The sequence below is a fragment of the Hyperolius riggenbachi genome, chromosome 2 (assembly GCF_040937935.1).
Source record: "Hyperolius riggenbachi isolate aHypRig1 chromosome 2, aHypRig1.pri, whole genome shotgun sequence".
Lineage (NCBI taxonomy): Eukaryota > Metazoa > Chordata > Amphibia > Anura > Hyperoliidae > Hyperolius > Hyperolius riggenbachi.
In genome coordinates this window covers 404,154,146-404,167,237 of record NC_090647.1, presented here as the reverse complement: position 1 = coordinate 404,167,237, position 13,092 = coordinate 404,154,146, and the positions used below count along the sequence as shown (strand labels likewise).

The 13,092-nt window shown below is 46.0% G+C and overlaps 1 protein-coding gene across 6 annotated transcripts in view; it reads left to right on the top strand.

Moving 5' to 3' along the window:
• Positions 1–13,092, top strand: part of CCDC181 (coiled-coil domain containing 181) — a 162,657-nt gene that overhangs the window by 23,406 nt on the left and 126,159 nt on the right. The window contains exon 2 of one of the 6 annotated variants that reach the window (XM_068269815.1): positions 8,752–8,868. The exons of the other annotated variants lie outside the window; for them this stretch is intronic. The gene's annotated coding sequence lies outside the window, so the exon portion shown is untranslated. The remainder of the gene's footprint in view (positions 1–8,751; positions 8,869–13,092) is intronic. 6 annotated transcript variants of the gene reach the window in all.

Below are 13,092 nucleotides of genomic sequence, written 5' to 3'. Positions count from 1 at the left end.
AAAAATGAAATAAACCAATCAAAATTAGTTACTTGTGCTGCTTCAATAAAGCAGTCCCCGTATTTTTAAGGTCAGATATATATATATCTGATTGTGACTGTATATATGATGTGTACAGAGGAATCTCTTATATATACTAAATAACATCTATGCTGTAAGAATAAAGCCTGATGTGTAGCTGTGTCACTAATAGAGATGGTCAATGAGATGGAAATAATTCTGCATTGATGCTGATTTATGCAAATGTATGCACTCCCTTTGCTGATGAAATCAAATAATTTGATATGTTGTTAAAATTTGGTTTGGTGACTACAAATTAAAGGGTACCTGAGACGGATGAAAAGTAAAGTTTTATACATACCTGGGGCTTCCTCCAGCCCCCTTCAGGCTAATCAGTCCCTCGCTGTCCTCCACCACCCAGATCTTCTGCTACGAGTCCTGGTAATTCAGCCAGTCAGCGCTGTCCAGCCACATGCCGCTCCCACAGCCAGGAACATTCTGCACCTGCGCAACAGTGCTGCACAGGTGTAGTATGCTCCTGGCGGCGGAGTGTGTGCATGCGCACTACACCCGACTGGCTCAAGTACCTGGACTCATAGCAGAAGATCCAGGTGGTGGAGGAGGACAACGAGGGACTGATTATCCTGAAGGCGGCTGGAGGAAGCCCCAGGTATGTATAAAACTTTAATTTCATCTGTCTCAGGTTTACTTTGTTACACAGTAGTACTATACTCTACATATGCACTCCCCACAGAGCTGCAGGGAATCCACTGAGAATGCTGTGCACATTGAACACAGAGGTGTTGTCTGTCACCCATAAACCTTGTTCAGATTGTGCATGAAGAATGTGTAATACAGGAAGAATCTCCTTATTTCCCTGCAGAGTACCTGCACATCACTCTTACATGTACCCACAGTTACATTGCCTAGGGCCTGATAGATGTTCTTTGTTCCGGTTTGTACCTTTTACAAGTACTCTTACCCAGGACTAGTTTTAGTCTAAAGGGAATAAATATAGTAGTCTACATATCCTTCTCACTTCAGTTGTCTTGTAAAATTCCTAAGCGTTGGCAGTTAAGATACGAATTTCATGTTACATACTTTTAATCAACAAAATTGTAATATGCAAATTAGAGGAGTCAGAGTCGAGGAGTCGGAGGAATCCTAAACTGAGGAGTCGGAGTCGGTGGATTTTTGGACCGACTCCACAGCCCTGCTTATAGCCTTAGGAAGCCTCAGTCATTTGGATATGATGCCTTGCGTTGTCAGTTATTTATTAATGTTACTTTATGCCTTCCTTTAAGGTGCAATATACATCTAGTTAGTGCAGATGTTTTCCTTGCCCTCTTGGTGTTTCTACCATGTACTGTCCACAGGATTAACAGGTTTGCAGAAGCATGTTATTTTATACTATGTGCTTTACTTATACTTTGCATGGTAACACTGAGACCGATATTTATAGGCCTCTGGTGGTGTTACTATGTTACATCTTTTGTTCTGCACTTTACATATTTTCTTGAGTGACACTTTGATCCATGATTTGTGGAGCCTGTCACTATGGCACACTATTCTTTTCTGTAAGGGTCTTTAGACCATAGGTGTGAAAAACGGACTGATATTTACTAGTCCGCATGGCTCCAGACATGCCAGGTCTATTCTTTTGTCCTTTTTCTTCATATTATGTCTTTTTTTTACACTTTTTCTTTTGTTCTCTCTTTTGACGAGCGTGGAGACCCACTTACATGGTATATACACTACAGTGTATACACTACGTCATCGCACTTATTTCTGGGATATTCCTCTGTGAGTTGCTTGAATTACCTTTTACATTATATTAATGTTATTAATTTATACCTACTTATGTGTTCTTTTGTAGATAGCACTTTGTGCAATTTGGCCTGTCTACGACAAAATTCCTATTGTTGCCATTATTCTGTATTGGAACAATTCGCAAGGAACCTCTTACAGAGATATTTTTAATGAACCTTTTCTCAATTTTGTGTGAAAGTTTTTGATATTTTTGTACTTAAAAAAGATCTTGTATGAACTTTTCTCCCATGATCCTTTCTATATATTTGAAGTCTGTGAACGGGTGAAGTGGATGACCCGAAAAAGGATTGGAAGGTTTTTCTCTTTTTCCTCTTTATGTAAAAGAAGGCACCACTCCCAATTATATTAACACCGGTAATGCAGCAGGCATTACAAAAGCTGATGGACACTAACCTGGAAAAGTACCTGCAGTACATGCCGGAGCGCCTGCGAGAGGAGTGCCAAGCTGCTGCTACAGAACGGGAGCGCCAACGACAGCATGAACTGAACATGGCCAAGGTTCAGCAGGCCAGCCGGAGTTCATCGCCCAGCCTCCCTGCTGAAGGAGCCGCCTCCCCTGTAAGTGCAAAATTTAAATTTGCTACTATTGAAAAAGGCACTGACATTGACTTGTTTTTGCGATCTTTTGAAAAAGCATGCCGTCAGTATCGTCTGTCCCAAGACCAGTGGGCCAGACATCTGACACCTTTGCTGCGCTACAAAGTGCTTGATGCTTTTGCAGAGTTACCTGTGGAAAAAGATAATGATTATGCCACTATAAAAGATGCTATCATTACTAAATATCAGCTGACACCAGAAGCCTATCGCAAAAAGTTCAGGTCCTGGCAGAAAAATCTACCGACTCTTATCAAGATGTGGTCAGCAGTTTACTCACCACACTCCGCCAGTGGACTCTAGGCCTCACCAAAGGGTCTTATGATGTCCTGGAGGACTTGATAGTACTAGAACAGTTTCTGAATATTTGCCCTGCTGATGTACGACAGTTTGTGCTGGAGCGAAAACTTGCATCAGCAACTGTCGCTGCTGAACTCGCTGAGACCTATGTGACTACCGTGACACACGAGAACTGCACCACCTAGCTGGAGAGGAGGTTAGCCCAATACCCTGGCAGACCCTCCTGCCCCTGTGAGCCGTCTGTCACAGAGGCCACCCAGTGCAGCAGCAGCACCCAGGTCTTCAGCACCTGAAGGGGTCACCTGTCACTACTGCCGCAAGCCCGGACACATGAAATTCGACTGTCCTGAGCGGAGACAGACACCACCAGCACCAGGAGCACCAGTACCTCACCCACAGCAGATGCAACCAGCAGCGAACCACAGTCTTGATCATCAGATCTTGTTGTGTTTGTCCGCGGAAAGGAAATCCGCGACTGAACCGACCAGCAGCAGCTTTTTAGAGTGAACGACCAGATTGTCACCAGATTCCGAGACACCGGAGCAGACATCACGTTAATTCACTCTCACCTTGTTCCAAAGGAGAGCATCAGCTCCAACCGATCCCTTGCCCTTACTGGAGTAGAGGGCACCCTTTTCTGCATAGCCCAAGCGAGAGTGAAGCTCGACTTGGGGGTGGTGGTTCAAGAAAGACAACTTTACTTACGGTAACGTCTTTTCCAGTAGTCAGAAGGACAGCACCCCTGGATGAGACCTGTCTCCCTCCCCACCGTGGACAGGAACTGCAAGATAAAAGATTTGCATAACAAATAGGCAGCAGTATATCTAGGAGTAACTTACCCTAATGCCTCAGTTAATACAATAGATGACACGGACCGTAGCCCAATACTTACATGATCGTTACTCCACCCAAAAAAGGGCGGGTTGCAGGGGTGCTGTCCTTTTGACTACTGGAAAAGACGTTACCGTAAGTAAAGTTGTCTTTCCCAGAACGTCATTGGACAGCACCCCTGGATGAGACGATATACAAGATATTAGTCTTAGGGAGGGACCACTGCCTGCAACACCTTCCTTCCAAAGGAAAGGTCTGTTCCAGCCGATATATTCAGGCGATAGTGTTTTACAAAGGTATTCTGATTCGACCAGGTAGCAGCTCTGCAGATCTGATCTATAGATGCCCCTGCCCTCTCTGCCCAGGAAGTTGATATTCCTCTTGTGGAATGTGCTCTGATGGGAAATTTTAATTGTTTCCCCTGAGTCTGATAAGCTGAAGCAATTGCCTGCTTTATCCATCGTGCCAGCGTCGCCTTTGAAGCTTTGTTTCCTCTGAATTTTCCGGCAAATAAAGCAAATATAGTCTCCGTTTTCCTCCAGGGGGCTGTTCTATTCAAGTAATGTAATAGGCATCTCCTGACATCCAGACAATGCAATTTCTTCTCCTTATCATTGGTAGGATTTTCACAAAAGGAAGGTAAGAAGATTTCCTGATTCCTGTGAAAAGAGGAGACTACCTTTGGTAGAAAAGCCGCATCAGGGCGAAGCGTAATTCTATCTTCCGAGATCATACAGTAAGGTTCTTTAATCGATAACGACTGTAGCTCGCCTATTCTTCTAGCTGACGTAATTGCCAACAGGAAGGCCGTCTTTAAAGTAAGGAATTTGTCTGAAATTTCTGTTAAAGGCTCAAAAGGAGATTCACATAATCCCTGTAATACAGTATTTAAGTCCCATGCAGGAACTTTGAATCTTATTATAGGCTTTAGTCTTTTCAAGGCCTGAAAAAACCGTATCACTAATTCTTCTTGTGCAAGACGTCTCTCCAAATAAACACTGATGGCGGACACCTGAACCTTAAGTGTACTCATGCTTAGGCCCTTCTTATATCCGCATTGCAGAAACTCCAATACGGATGTAAGTGAATCCCTGTCACAAGATCTTTCTAAACACCATTCGCTAAATACCCTCCAGGCCTTTTGATATATTGTACGCGTCACTTTCTTCCTACTTTGTATTAAAGTCTCTGATAGGCCATCCGAAAACCCCTTTGCTTTTAGGATGCCCCATTCAAGTTCCAAGCTGAAAGGTGTAGTCTTGCTAGATCCGGATGCTGAACTGGCCCCTGCGATATTAGGTGTGGAAGAAGAGGAAAGACAATCGGATCTGAAACTGCTAATTTTTTCAGAGATGTGAACCATGGCCTCTTCGGCCAAAGTGGAGCTATTAGGATTACTCGGGCTTGGTCCTGGACAATCTTCTTTATTACCCTTGATAAAAGTGGTATTGGAGGAAAGGCATACATCCTTGCAATCCCCCAATCCACCGTAAAGGCGTCCACTTTCCATGGAAGATCCTTTGGAAACAAAGCACAGAACTGTTGACATTTTGCATTTCCCCTTCTTGCAAATAGGTCTATTTTCGGGTATCCCCCTGGTGGAATATTTGCTGATCCAGAGACCACTCGTTTGGATCCAGTTTCTTCCTGCTTAGGTAATCTGCCACCTGGTTCGATATTCCCTTCAAGTGTATTGCTGTCAGGGACCTGAGATTCTTCTCTGCCCAAAAGAGGATTTTTGCTGTCGTTTCCCATAAGCTCCGACTCCTCGTGCCCCCCTGCCTGTTTAAGAAGGCTACCACACTCCTGTTGTCTGTCTCTATTTTGACATGATAGTCTCTGATTTGGTGGTTGAAATGCCGCAAGGCTTGCCATACTGCTTCCAGTTCTCTGCTGTTTGAGGATTGTGACCTCTCTCCATTCCCCCTGTGCTGGTTGGGAATTGAAGTGGGCTCCCCAACCCCACAAGCTGGCATCGGTTGTAATTGTAACTTCTTGTGGATAATTCCACAGACGACCTGGGGAAAGGTGTATTGCTTCCTGCCACCATAGAAGAGAGGCCTTTATACTGTGTGGAATGATGAGTTTTCTGTCTAGTGATGCTAGAGACCTGTTTCATGACCTTAGAATCCATGACTGGAGAAATCTTGAGTGGAACTGGCCCCATTGGACTGCCGGGAAGGAGGAAGTCAGAAGGCCTAGCACTGCCATAGCTTTCCTTAAAGATATGCTCCTTGATTTCTGAAAAGACAAAACATTATTAAGGATATCATTGATCTTCCTATCAGGTAAAAACAATCTTTCTTCTCTGGTGAAAATATAGAATCCCAGGAATTCTAGTCGCTGGGAAGGGACTAGGGAAGATTTATTCCAATTAATTATCCAACCTAGGTCCTGGAGGAGGCGTATAGTTTTAGAAAGTTGAGTACTAACGGAGCTGGCAGAAGCACCCCATAATAGGAAATCATCTAGGTAACCAACAATATTAACCCCTTCTAACCTAAGAAGGGCTAACATTTCAGCTGTAACTTTAGTAAATAACCATGGAGCTGAAGATAATCCAAAAGGTAAGGCAATAAATTGAAAGTGTCTTACCTTCCCTTCCATCCATACGGCAAACCTCAGGTACTGTTGAGAAGATAGGTGGATCGGTAGATGTAGGTAAGCATCCTTCAAGTCTATGGATGCTAAGTAATCGTTGCTCTGTAAAAGATGAATCACAGATCGAATATTGTCCATTCTGAACTTCCTGTATTTTACTATTAGATTTAGAGTCTTTAGATTTAGAATAAATCGATAATCCCCCTGAGGCTTTTTTACCAGAAAGACTGGGGAGTAAACCCCTGTTCCCTTTGCATACTTGGAACCTCTCGGATTACTCTTTTTTGAAGGAGTGACTTCACTTCTGCTTGGAGAGCTATTCTTAATGATTGATTTCTTGGGCAAGGAGTTAGGACAAAGTTGTGAGGGGGGGGGGGGGTTGAATGAAATCTATTCTGTAACCTTCTAGCACGATATTCAGTAGCCACTGGTTCTGAAGTAGTTGTTGCCATTTCTCGAAAAAATGTGACACTCTCCCCCCCACCGGAATGATGGCGTCATTGTTTATCTGTCTTTTTGGCACTAGTGGTGCCAAAACGCGGTTTCTGTTGTCTATAAGGGGCCCATCTCTTATTTCTGGAAGACTTGTTTTCCGGGTCATTTTTTGAGGGGGCCCGGAATGGCCGCTTATTTTGAAATGGCCGTTTTCTAGGAAAATTCTTCTTACTGTCTGCCGTACGATCTAGAGTGTCATCCAATCTAGACCCGAACAAAAGTTTTCCTTCACAAGGGATACCACAAAGTTTAGATTTGGACGAGATATCTCCGTTCCAGGTCTTAACCCATACACCCCTTCTAGCAGAGTTAACTAACGCTGTGGTCCTAGCTGTCAGCTTCACGGTATCATCTGCTGCATCAACCATATAATTAGAGGCATTCATAATTTTTGGGAAGTCCTTGAGCATTTCCTCTCTAGAGACCCCATTGGCGATTTTAAATTGTAAGTCTGAAAGCCATGATTTGAGAGATCTACTAACTGCTGTAGATGCTATTGCTGGTTTGAAGGTTAATGAGGAAGATTCCCAAGCTCTCCTCAAAACGTTATCCATCTTTTTATCTATCGGGTCTTTAAGATTCCCGAAATCCTCAAACAACAAGTCAGACTTTCTAGATACCCTAGAAAAAGATGGATCCAGCTTTGGCGGAGGACCCCAACATTCCTGGTCCTCAGGAGAAAAGGGATAACGTTTAGATAAAGATTTAGGCCAAAAGGCCCGTTTCTCAGGATTATCCCATTCCTTCTTAATCATAGTTTTTAGAGTAGAATGGACTGGAATAAAACGAGACTGGGGGTCCGCCAAACCTTCATACATCTGATCCAGGGGAGTTAATGGCTTCTGTTCAGATTTAATGCCCATAATTTCATGCATGGAGGACAAAAGGTCCTTCATTGAATCAGGAGAAAAGGCAAATTTTTGAGGCCTATCTGTACCCTCTACATCCTCCCCTTCAGGTATCTCCTCCAATTCAGAAATTTCTCCCTCAGAAAGTTCTGAACCTTCGGCATCACTTTCTCTATTTCCTCTTGACCCTGCCGGCCCAGTATGCGGAGTTGGGACTAGAGAGGGTGCTGCATTAACATTGGGCACTATAGGAACCATACTGCTAGGACCAGGCATATCCGCAGAACTAGGAGCTGTGGTTTGAGCCGAAATAGCAGAGTCCTTAATTTCCTTAATGGCTGAAGACATTTCTGCCCGCATCCAGCCCATCAGATCCTTAAATATAACCGGGGATTCATCCTTCACTAGTTTATTAGTACAGTCTTGACATAGCTTCTTTGAAGATGAAGATGAAAAACGACTAAAACAAATGGCACATTTCTTCCCGGATTTGCTAGACCCACTAGATCCATGCTGACTGGATTGCACAGCAGTAGCTTTATCAGTTTTGTCATGTTTTTCATGTTTTTCAGGCTATAAAAAACAATAGACAAAGACTACCATTAGTATCCCCTCTTAATATATAAACATATATATATATATACCCAGCATGATAACATCAGTACTTGCCAGAGAGGGGTCTTGGGCAGGCCTGGCAGACTGCGCAGGAGCTGACCCAGCTGCGTCCTCCATGCTCACAAACCAACAGAGTGAGAAAGGGATTAACATATATATATATGAGAACTCTGACATCACCTGAGGAGCGGCACCTGCCGTTTAATTAATGACAATTAGTGCCCCGCTGCGGCGCATGCCTCCAAAATGCCCCAATGAATTTACCTGAGTGAATCAGCTGCAGCTGATTCACCATCACCGCCGCAGCCCCTTTCGCGTCCTCTGAATCACGCTGGACGCGCTTGCGTGACTACTTCCGGGTTGACCCGGAAGTTCCTCCTTCCTCGCGCGCCTGCGCGTATATTGCTGCTGCCTCCATCGGAGAAGCCTCCTTCACGCTGCAGGACTCTGGCTGTTCACTGAACAGCGTCACTTAGAGTCCTGATAGCCGCTGCCCCCGAACGCCTGCCGTGGATAGCACCCTGGAGACCTCTCCCTCCGCATCCCGTCCGGGACAGGAAACTGAACTGAGGCATTAGGGTAGGTTACTCCTAGATATACTGCTGCCTATTTGTTATGCAAATCTTTTATCTTGCAGTTCCTGTCACTTAGAGTCCTGATAGCCGCTGCCCCCGAACGCCTGCCGTGGATAGCACCCTGGAGACCTCTCCCTCCGCATCCCGTCCGGGACAGGAAACTGAACTGAGGCATTAGGGTAGGTTACTCCTAGATATACTGCTGCCTATTTGTTATGCAAATCTTTTATCTTGCAGTTCCTGTCCACGGTGGCGAGGGAGACAGGTCTCATCCAGGGGTGCTGTCCAATGACGTTCTGGGAAAGGGTTGTAGGGGTTTTGGATGATCTCCCGGTCCCTTTGTTGTTGGGGACCGATTTGGGCAAGCTTGTGTCCTATTACAAACTTGCTGCAACCGCCTCGACGCTCACTGAAGGGGACGGACTCTCCGCCCACCATCAGGTACTTTACACACTGGAGGGAGCACCAGGGGGAGGTGGGTTGAATGTGCCCAGTTCAAGGGTACCGGATTCAATAGAACCTAAGTCAAAGGTACCTGTGTTTAATGTACAAACTGTGTGTGATGAAAATGTTCCTGTACCTGTCACTGTCATTAATGCATGTGTAAATGATGTGAAGAATGTCAACTATTGTAATGCTAATGCTGTGCCTGTACTAGCAGTCACCCAGAGTGCTGCAAGGGTTGTGGGCTCAGTAATGAACTCCTCGTTCAGTGCTGACCCCAGCAGTGAGAACTTTCAGCCGCTGGCCTCGTGACATGAGCCAGCTGGCTGAAACTGAAAGTGCTGCAAGGGTTGTGGGCTCAGTGCCAGACTGTTCTTTCAGTTCTGACCCCTGAAGTGAGAACTTCCAGCCGCTGATGTCATGTGACATGAGCCAGCTAGCTGAAACGGACAATGCTGCATTCACAGCAGCGCTGCAAAGTGACCCAAGCCTGGAGGCGCTCAGGCAGCAAGCCTCTGAGCCCCTCGCAGATGGGGCCTCTTTCAAGGTGTACTGGGAAGGTGGGAGACTGTACAGCAAGGCTGTGCAGCCCACTACAGGTAAGCCGCAGGCGAATACCAAGTGGCTTGTGGTACCAAGTGCATTCAGGGGCCATGTGCTGCACTCTGCACATGATAGCCCTCTGACCAGACACTTGGGGGTCCGCAAGACACTTGCCTGTATTCAAAAACAGTTTTATTGGCCCAGGATGAACATGGATGTAGCAAAATACTGCAAGGCATGTGCCGTCTGTCAGGAGCTGGGAAGGTCCAGGGATTCCCGCGGGGTTCTCGTAGGTCCACAGCCACTTAGCAAGGGACCTTTGCGCTGGCTGGCTGTTGACCTACCCGACCTACTACCCGTTGTCAGAAGTCCTGGCAGACGCCACATCCGAACGCGGTGGCGCAAACGCCGTGTCCAGAACGGTCCATGTTGGGTCAATCCTAAGGGTAAAGGACAGTGACCTGTCCAGATGAACCGAGCCTCAGGCTTCAATGAGTTATCCCGCCATGCCGGCAGCGTCAGCCAGATTAGCGGCAATGCCACACATCTTGTGGATGCCTTGCTGAAGCCTCTATCCTTGGGGGGAGGTGTCACGGAAGAGCTGTGAGACCAGAAAACGCAATCGCAATCGGTTTCCTGAACTGATTGCCGTTGACGTGCCAGATCAGAATCTTATGTCTATGGATACCAAGCAGTCAAGCCTGGGGGTCTCTGTTGTCTTCATAGGTGTTAGCAGAGTTCTTTTCATGAGAGCCAAGTATGCTCTCTGATAAAGCCTGTGTGGTTAATTAACTTGATCAAAATAGTCCCTTTCCTGGCCAGTGACACCGAGGTGTGAAAGCTCTCCAGCAGTAAGCCCCAAATGGCAAGTGTTACTGCCTTTTGAAGAGACAGGATAAACTCAGCATGAGACCAGACTGCCTGACTCCATCAGAAGCACAGAGAAAATGAATGCTGTATATGATTAATCTGTTATCAGCGCAAATGTGGCATTTATCAGTTTTGAATGACAGCGTTTTATAAGTTTAAACCTAAATCTCTCTGTGAGGGAACGAACTGTGATTGGTTTGTGAACCGGAGGGGGCTGGCTTTGTTCCACCCCAAAAACTAGCTTCCATAAAACCAGGGTGCATACAGGGAGGGGCAGTCCTCCAAATCCCATCTTAACAAGAGCATGCTGCTGCTAGCCAGAGGACCATGTGGTTAGCGGCCATCTTGTCTGAACTTTTGCTCCTGAACTGAAACAAAATCTGTACATGTTTTCCCAGAAAGGACATATTCCCACATGAACTTAAATATCCGTGTTTTCTTAGCTTATTTTTATTTTCCGTACTGTGCTATTATTTGTCTCAATAATTGTTGATTTTAATGATTTTCTGTATATACTAATTATTTATATTGCATTCATAATAAACACTGCTAACGTCATTTATTTGTTCAGCTACCCTGCTATTCAGCCGCACAAACTGAACTCTTTCTTCTGAAGAGTCGCTACTATTGTTGATAGCTAGATAAAATAGAGTGTGTTTAACCGTTTTTATTTGCAGGTATCAGTCTCAGTATAGTTAGGGCTCCTACCCTTCTGTAGGATGGTGGCAGTTATACCCTGAAATAGTGTGTAAATTGTATTACCGTAACTCACAAGCTCCCTTCTAGTCGATCTGCTGCCAAAATCTTAATCGGTTTCTGCACCGGACAGTCCGGATTTTGGACTGCTTGTCTTCCGTCCGGCGCAAGGCAAGGAAGGACAACCAGATGTCCTCCTTTTTGAGCTGTGTGGAGGCAGAGAGCGCAGGGAAGAGGGATTGGTGGGCACAGTGGGAAAGGGGGGACATCTCCCCCCCTTTCCTCACCTTTGGGCTCCCCCTTCCTCGCTCTCCCCTCTAGAACTAAAGTTTTGGGGTGACTGGCAGCGGGCGGGACTTACCTCTGCCTCGCTCCAAGCGCTGCGTAGTGACGTCCGGTTCATGAGTTATTTGAGCCTGTTCTTTCCTGTGAGTGTAATGATCAACCTCATCCACTGAGCCGAATCAGTTCAGTGGATGAGACAGGAACTGCAGCTGCAGTTCCTGTCTCATCCACTGAACGAATTCGGTTCAGTGGATGAGTCGAATCACAGGAAAGAACAGGCTCAAATGACTCATGAACCGGACATCACTACGGCTTTTACTCCGATTCTGAGTGGTGTCCAGTGATATTTAATGAAGAGCCGATTGAGAGCCGTAAGAGCCGGCTCTTTCATGGGAGCCGATTCAGAAGAGCCGATTCTCCGAGAAGAGCCCGAATTCCCATCACTACAATGAACGCTCTTCTAAAGAGCGGACCTGATGGGAGCTATCTGGACAATGAAAGGAGCCAATCCCCCAGTGTCATCTACCACGCATGACTGCCATACGTCACGTGGGCGGGGCATAATGGCACGGCCTCCCGAGGGAGGGTGCGCCCTTCCTCCGCCCGTCAGAACTCTGTCTCCACACTCAGGCGTGCGGACCTGATGGGGGACAGGGTACACATACGTATAGACTGGCAAGAAGCCAGCTCTTTGCCGACCAATGTGACACCATCCGCTTGCATACCCGACACGCCCCGATCCTCCGTCACCATGTTGCCATGGCACCCGGACACAACACACATAGGTGTAAACGCCGCATGTGAAGTGAGCAGCGACATGCAAGTGCGGCCGGGGACAGAAGGACAGGCGAGCATGGCAGCACCACCCCAGGTCGCAGAGTGTACACCGATCGGGGCACAGTTTGTCCCTCTCAGTACACAACCGCGATCCAGCGGCAGTTGCGGCGGGTCACCTACCCTCCTCTGCTGTGTGGCAGATGGATCTGTATGTGGACGAGCAGAGAGGAAAAGAGCCCCATCCTCATGACGGCCGCAGTGGAAAATAACAGCCAGACCAGAAGCCTAAAAGAAAAAAAAGAAAAGAAAAAGGAAAAAGAAAGAGATAAACAGAAAATTAATAAGCAAATACATACAGGATACAGTTAATGTTGCAATATGAATACCTATATAAAAGGGATAAGGTCATAGTCCCTATTGAGGCCACGTGGTTCCATGCAATCTAGAGTCTTAATCCAATAAGCCTTTCTCAATAGTAATTGCTTATATCTATCTCCCCCTCTTTTTAAAGGTGGAACACCCTCTAGCACCTGGCATCTAGGCTGACTAACATTATGTCCACAATTATTAAAATGATATGGAACTGATTGCTCTAAATATCGAATTATCGAATTGCAGTGTACGCAATTTAAGCAAGGGTATGTACCTCTCGTGGTTGACTCTGGAGGTCTGACAAGGGATTTCATGTCAGAATGACACAATGGGCTTGATTCACTAACCGGCACCCAAGCCGGTTAGTGTGCCCTAAGACTTAGTGTGTGCAAACAACGGCGTTAGGTGGTTTGCGC